The following is an 8322-nucleotide window of genomic DNA, read 5'->3' as shown; positions in this document are numbered from 1 at the left end:
ATCTATTTTTTTTTTTTGTTTCTTATAGAAAATATTTTAAATTAAATCTATTTTAAGAGTTGAAGTAAAATATTTTCACAGATTTGTTTCCAATTACTTCAATTATTTAAAATTTAAATTTTATGCACGTGGCATATGAAAAATAAATGCACTTTTTAATATTTTATTAAATATATATTCGATGAACATCTAATAAATATTTATCACATATATATTACACTGATTGAATTAAAAAAAATTTTTAATAAAATTTGTTTATGATTTTAAACAATTTATATATATATATATATATATATATATATAACAACACAAAAGTTTTATAATTATATTTTAAAAATGATTTATTAGCACACTACTGATTTGAAAGAAATTTTTTATAGAAAAAACCTTCAATATAAAAAACGTTTGATCAGTCATATGCATCCAAGGCTAGTTAGCGCTAAACTGATTCGCCAAGAAAATCGTCATAGCGAATATTAACATTGAAGCTGGTCAATTCTGATTTGATGGCAGATACCCAAATCTAAAAAAGGTCGAATGTCAAGTTCTATTAAGTAATTATTATTCGATTTATTAATTTAATATTATTTTATTGGTTCTATTATTATTTATTTTTTATTTTTAAAAAAATATATTTACTTTTAATTTAATTATGCAAAAATGTTTCATAATGTATATACATTAAAAATATCATTAATAGATTGTATTTTTATTAAAATTTTGTTTTGTTTATATAAATTTTGTTTATGTAAATAGACTATTAGTTAATAATTTACTAATTTAATAATAATTGTATTTAATAAAATTTAATTTAATAATTGTGATATTGATGTTAAGATAAATTTGTATAAATATGTATGTTCGTAATTTATACCTAAATAATATTTTATAGCATTTAATTGTAATTAAAATCTTTATTATTAATCTTTATTATACTAAATATTAAATTAATTGTGTATTTATAATAATTTTTTTAAAATCATCATATAAGAAATTTAATTTGTGTAAATTTGTTGAAAATTTATTATTTCTATATAAATTATTATTTTATTTTATGTGTCTAATACATATATATATATTTTAATTGCTGTCAGTAATTTCATCTAAAAGTTATGTTATTTAAACTATAGACGAAGTACAAAAATATAGAATACATTTTACTCCATAAATGAATACATTTTAGATTAGATTAATAGATATGATAAATCTAATGCTTTTTCATATTATAAAAATTTGAGGATCATTCCCTTACTATTTTTGTATTATATACAATGATATCGATTCAAATGATTGTAATTAATTGGAATTAAAATTGAATTTTATTGAATGAAATTAATAAAAACACAGACGAAATACAAATATCGATGAGAATAGATTTAGATTCAGAATAAATCTATTATGTTATCTCAATTTATCTAAAGTACAGATGAAGAATAGATTAATTATTTTATGAACTTTTATGGATCAAATTTAACTCGTACTGACTTAAAAATTTGACATTTTAACTGCCTACAAATAATACTACACGATGAAATCAAATACTTGATGTATCGCAAAAAAGTTGTTTGCATTTTATATCATGATAATTCTAAAAAGAACTAATTTTTTATATGTAAGAGAGAAAAAAAAAGAGAAAAATGAAGAATAAGAGAGATAAAAAGAAAGAGATTATTCTTCAACTTGATTGAAAAAATAATAATCTATAATCTGTGGAATTACTAAATGGAATTTCCATTTTCTCTTCTTTAATATTTTAGATATTATTTATTCATGCATTGATTTCTATTTATTATTATTTTTCTTACATAATTGTATTTTCAACAAAAGTGTGAAAAAGTGTGAAAAATGTATTTGTTGTATTCTCATAAGAAAAAAATTGCATTTATAAAAATTTGGCGATTTTAGTAATCATAATATTATATCAATTAATATCAGCACGTAACTTTGAAAGTTAATAACTCAATAAAGATTTAAAAAAAAATATATGTATAAATAATTTTAAAATACTTTTCTTTCTCATTATAGAATATATATATGATAAAAAAATATAGGATTCCATTTAAAAATTTAAATATGATTTTCATAGCATATTTAAAGATTATTTCAAAGTCAAATTTATTACAATATCCTCAATATTATACAATGTTATTGAAATATTTTTTCGTAAAATATTTTTGATACAAAAATAAAGTGTATACACTTAAAATGTACTGTATAAAATATATTAATAATAATAATTATATTAATATTACTACTAATTTATTTATATTAGTTATATATAATTGGATTTGATTATTAAATAAATTTAATAATATAAAAAGTGAAAAATATTTTGAGGAAATTTTGTAAAAAATTAATTATATTTATTATAACAATTATAGTTTAATGATCACAAGTCTTTTTCTATTAACTTTTATTTCTATTATTTATTTCTATTATTATATCTATATTATTTATAGCAAGAAAAAATCAAAGTTTAATAATATATATTATCTAATATATTTGATAATAAATTTTAAAGATTTATTAGGAATAAAATAAAATTAAAATAAATTATTATAAATTTTTTATTAATATATTATTTATAATATATAAAATATAATATATAAAGATTAATTTAATAAGTATAAAAAAATATAGATATAAGAATGAATTTATTATTTTTCTTGACTTTCAACTAATTAGTTCATTTTCAGCTATATTTATAAATGTCATTATTATCCCACTATTATCTCACTCCAGGCCTATTTCGCTCGATCGAACTAGCAATTCCAGATTCAGACTTGCGCGTTCTCTCATAAGGTCTCATAAGATTACCATAAGATAATTACTCATAAGATAAGATTATACTTCATAAGATTGTATGTAAAGAACTTAGAAACCTATTTATGAAGCGATATTCTAAAAAAATTCAAACATAAATAAATATTGTCGCCGTTCAAGTTGCCGCAACAATTCCAGGTATCAAAGAGTCACTGCTGAAGTTACGGCATTAACTCAAGTGAGGACTGAGAGTCACTGTTGGAGAGCAAAGGGTTATTATTTTTATCTATATAAAAAAAAAATTTTAAATACCTTTCTTTTATTTTCATAATCATTATTTATTCATAATTTATTTTTCCATAATTATTAGATAAATATATATTTATATATATTTATGTACATTTATTATTATTTATATTTGTATATATTAACGATATTGATCACGTGAAAAAAAATTTAATAATTTCAGAATACATAATATTTAATATTTCTAATAATAAATTATGCAATATTAAGAAAAAAAATATCAAACTATAACGTGCAATACTGTTATGATATTATTTTAAAAATATACATACAAAAAATAAATTCTGAATGTGTTAAAAGTCGCAAACAAATTTAATGATAAAAATTGTCATTCAAAGAAAAATTATTAATGAAACTATATTAAACCATATTAAATTATATAGTTTAATTTCTCTTAATAATATAAAAATCAGTGAATATATTATTATTATAATTATTATATATATTATTATACATGTATAATATATTATTATGTATATTATAAATATATATTTATGCATGCATCTATAATTATATTTATTTATATATTTATATACATATATTATATGCATATATGAATATTGCATATACATATAAATATTTCTTAATTTTAAGAAATTGAAGGCATTTATGTTTCTAATAAATATATATATATATAAAATATATAATATAAAATATTCAAAAATAAAAAATAATATATAAAAATAAAGAATTTTATAATAATTGTAATAAAATTTGCATAAATGTTTGCATAAATATTTCGTCATTTAAATATATTGTATTTGAACTGCTTATTTCATTAAAAATTTTGTAAATTTTGTAATTTATATAGTTCTTATATATAAATAGAGTATTTGAGCCCATTGTATCCTTATGAATTTTGATAATCATTATTAAATTATATTTTTATAATGTGCAGCACATTTATTTTTTTTATAAACCAATTTGAATTTTATGTACAGTTTCGGATATAATCCGAAATAGTTTATTATAATAACATATATTATAATTATATATATAATTATATAATAAATATAATTATATATTTATTATATAATAATATAACATTTATTATAATTTTATGACATTTAAAATATTGGAAAAATTATTAGAAAATACTAATAAATCTATAAGTATATGAACAATATATGCATCATTAGTATTTATTCGCGCTAAAATTCTTATTTATCAATAAAATAATTAAAATATACACATATTTACTATTATAATTAAAGTATGTGTATTTAAATAACATTGACAATATTGTTATGTCAATTTCTAATTATATATTCTCATTTTCGAGATCAATATCTTCTTCTATTTTACAAAATGAAATATTATTTAATTTGAATACCGTATATTAAGTCAATATTCACGTAATAACATGCATCATTATTAAATTGAACTATTACTATAATTAGATAAATTATTATTTAAATTCAATATCATATTTTTTTTAATAATTAGGTACATTATTTTTACAAATGTATTTTGATTATAAATATCATTGTATATTTAGATATATTTAAATATATTTAGATATTTAGATTGAGATATCTAGAGAAAAAAAAATTATTATCTGTATTCAAACGAGAAGATATCAGAAATATAATCTCTTGCCATTTTAAATCATGCTAAAATTGTATAATTGTGATAGTTATTATTATATTGTGATAGTTATTAATTGTGATTGTCAGAATCAGACTAAAAAACAAGGCGGAATGTTTAAACCAGAAAGAATGTTTACAAAAACATACAATTGAGAATATTCTTTAATTGTTATAACAAATTTTAATTAAGGAACATAAATTAGAAATGACGCATTTATTTCAATTAAGATCATTATTATTAAAATTTATTATTATTTAAATTATTAAACAGATCATTGAAAATCTTAAAAAATCAATATGCAATATAATATCTACCTTTCGATTTTATGCAATTTGTATAAAAATATTCAAAGCAGAAGTTTTTTTATCAAATATTTGTAATGCGAGATTATATTTGATTTTGTTAAAATTATTTGGTTTTATATGTTTTTCAGTTAATAAATAATTCTTGTATTTTTATCTTCTAAATTCCATTTATAATAACATTAATAATAACATTGCACCAAAATATCTGTGTTTAGAAATAATATTTTCATAAATTATGCTTTTAAACAAATTTAAATAATTAAATAAGAAATATATTTTTTTTGTTTTTTTTAATAAAATAAGAATTTTTAATAAAATAAGACTTTGAATATTAATTTTTGCTTCTCTAATTCAAATTCAAATTTGTACTATCAAAAATATTTAAAATATTATCTTATATTTCAGATAAATATGTTAAATTATAAATTTTTCTATTCTTTCCTATTCTTTTTCTATTTCTTTTTTAATTTTATTCTATTTTTAAGGAACATTGTTGAATGTTGTTTCTAATTATTGAGCAAGCTTTATTATAAAGAATCTGATTCATTCTTGACTCTCTAAAAATCTTAAATCCTTAAAATCCTCAATTTGTTTATGTGAATAGACATTAAACATTTTTTATTGAATAAAAGAATACAATTCTTATTAAAATTATTTAAATTCGTAGTGCATTAAATAAATTTTATATATCTGATATATTTATCAATTATATTTGTATTAAGATCAATTATAGTTATGCTAAGACTTAGAAGACAAAATTTAAAAATGTTGCATTTTACTATACAAAAAGAATAAAGTGTAATATGTTATACAATTATTATTTTCATCGAATAATTATTTTTTTAAGTAAAAAAAATAATTAAAAAAAAAAAAATAATTGCATCAATATAAATGTTCAAATAATTAACCATTAACCATTAACTCTATCATAACTTTTTTCAATGTTAATTATTTTTTCATTGTTAATTAATTTTTTTTTAATGTATGTTAAATATTATATAATTATTAATATTATATTAAATTCGTATTATAATTATTAATATTATATTAAATATTATATAAAAATTAATATTAATTAATAGCAATTCAAAGAATTTTATTAATCTAGATTTCACTTTTTATTTTCATTATTATTCCGCCAAATAATTTTATAAAAATTGATTGTTTCATAGATTTTTATTGTTTTAAAATTTGTTGTGTATTATTTGTGTCTTGTTATAGCATTTATAATTTCTAAAATAAACATTAAAATTAAATTTTGTATTCTGTTGAAAATAAAGCAAATGACATATTGTAATAATGTAATAATAAATACATGTGTAATAAAATATTCTAAAATTTTAAGTCATCAATATGATGTATTACGTCTGTAGTCAAAAAATATGAATCACAAAAATACTTTGCATGATTGTTTTACATTTATACCATAAATAAGATATAATATATGATACACCAAATATTTAATTAATCTTTTTATTTCATGATCTGAAATATTAATTATATAAAAAAAAGAATCCTCAAATATATTTTTTATGATTTAGAATGATAAGTATAGAAATTATATTTAATTTAACTATTAAATTATACTACTATAAATTATATAATATAAGTTGATAGAAAAATAAAGAAAACAGATAAAAATATAATTACAAAAATAATATGAAAAAAAATGTAATTATATATATTTATATTTTTTACATTTTTATATATTCTATATATTCTATATATTCTATATGTGTATATTGTTATATAAATTAGAAGATTTTTATACTATGATTTTTATATATCAGTTTTATTAACTAATTAAACAAAAATTTTTATTATGAAAAAATAAAAACATTGTTAATTTTTTAAATTTATTTTATTTAAAATTTTGTCTAAATATACTTTTATTAAAATTATTTTCATATATAATAGAAAATAAAAATATTCTTCCGAAGCATAAATTTTCATTAACAAATTTAAGGAAAGAAAAAGGAGAGAGTTTAAATCTAAGTTTAAATCTAAAATTCTATTATATATCTATTCTATTTGGATTTTTTTATTAGTTTCTGAAATATTAAAATAATATTAAAAATTTAATATAAAATAATATAAAAATTTTAATAAAATACTTTAACTTAAATTATACAGATAATACTACTCGAAATAGCAATCGTAATCGTCAAATATCAAGTAGCTAATGATGTAATAACGATTTGTTTTAACGCATTGCAGCGATTCAATGACTTATAACGTAACGGACTGCTTAATAGCAGAAAAAATACCTATCAAAATTAAAAGTTTTTTATTTCTATATATAGAGATTAGAATCTTAAGAGATTTTAATATAATAAATCTTATAATTTTACTTCCTTTTAAATAAACAAAAAGTACTGAAATTTTTTTTTTGATCACTGAAATTAAAACAAGTAAAAAAAATAATAATAATAAAAATTAATTAATTATCGGTATTGCCGGTTATCCATAACTCACTTATAATTTTTTTTCTTTCAAACTTTTCAAATTTCAATCAATCAGAAACAAAAATTTTTTCTGGAAGAATAGCCAGTTCTTAGTTTTTAATCGTTTGTTTGAATATCAAGTGTTTAGAACATTATGAAAATAATCATTTGGTGAAAATTTGCACAGAAATCTCTTTTTATTATTGCTCGATTCTTAAAAATTGTTTCCTATTAAAACTACAAAGAATATAAGATGATATTGTTAGAGAATATTATTTTTTAAGAAATTATTTTTATATCAATTTAATTCAATTTAATATTTTTATATCATTTTCATGATTGTAAATTATTTAGAGAATATTTACAATCATATAATTTTTAAAAATTTAATCTGTCTGAAGTGTAATATAATAATTAAATAAAATATAATAAATAATATAAATAATATAATAAACATTATAATAATATAACGTGATCCTGAAATCTAGAATGATATTCTCTAATAAAAATCTCGATAATCAATATCACAATACATATACGTATATACTATGTATACATATGCGTATGTACATTTATATTTATATAATGATAATGAAACTAAAATGAAAAAAAAGCATTCTCTATTTTTTATATATTATTAGATTTTATATTATACTATATATTATTAGGTTTTATATTATTTTTATATTATTTTTTAGATACTACTAATAATAATATATTTGTATGGTTAAAACTAATTAGTTGAAAGTCGGCAATTGAGAAAAAATTCATTTTTGCATTACTAATATTTTATATTAGCAATATTTTATATTCTGCTTGTTAAATTATTGTATTTAATATATTATACATATAATAATAAATAATATTTATTATATATAAATATTATAATTATATGTTAATTAATGTTATTAATT

General features: G+C 16.8%; 1 protein-coding gene across 1 annotated transcript in view; it reads left to right on the top strand.

The window, feature by feature from the left end:
* The first annotated feature begins 426 nt into the window (after positions 1 to 426).
* The window catches only part of LOC102676535 (RNA polymerase II-associated protein 3), a 12213-nt gene continuing 4317 nt past the window's right edge, over positions 427 to 8322 (top strand). The window contains exon 1 of the mRNA XM_006623900.2: positions 427 to 554. The gene's annotated coding sequence lies outside the window, so the exon portion shown is untranslated. The remainder of the gene's footprint in view (positions 555 to 8322) is intronic.

This window comes from Apis dorsata, unplaced genomic scaffold (assembly GCF_000469605.1).
Source record: "Apis dorsata unplaced genomic scaffold, Apis dorsata 1.3 scaffold_978, whole genome shotgun sequence".
NCBI lineage: Eukaryota > Metazoa > Arthropoda > Insecta > Hymenoptera > Apidae > Apis > Apis dorsata.
The sequence above is the reverse complement of the archived record's forward strand: the minus strand, read 5'-3'. Positions and strand labels throughout refer to the sequence as shown.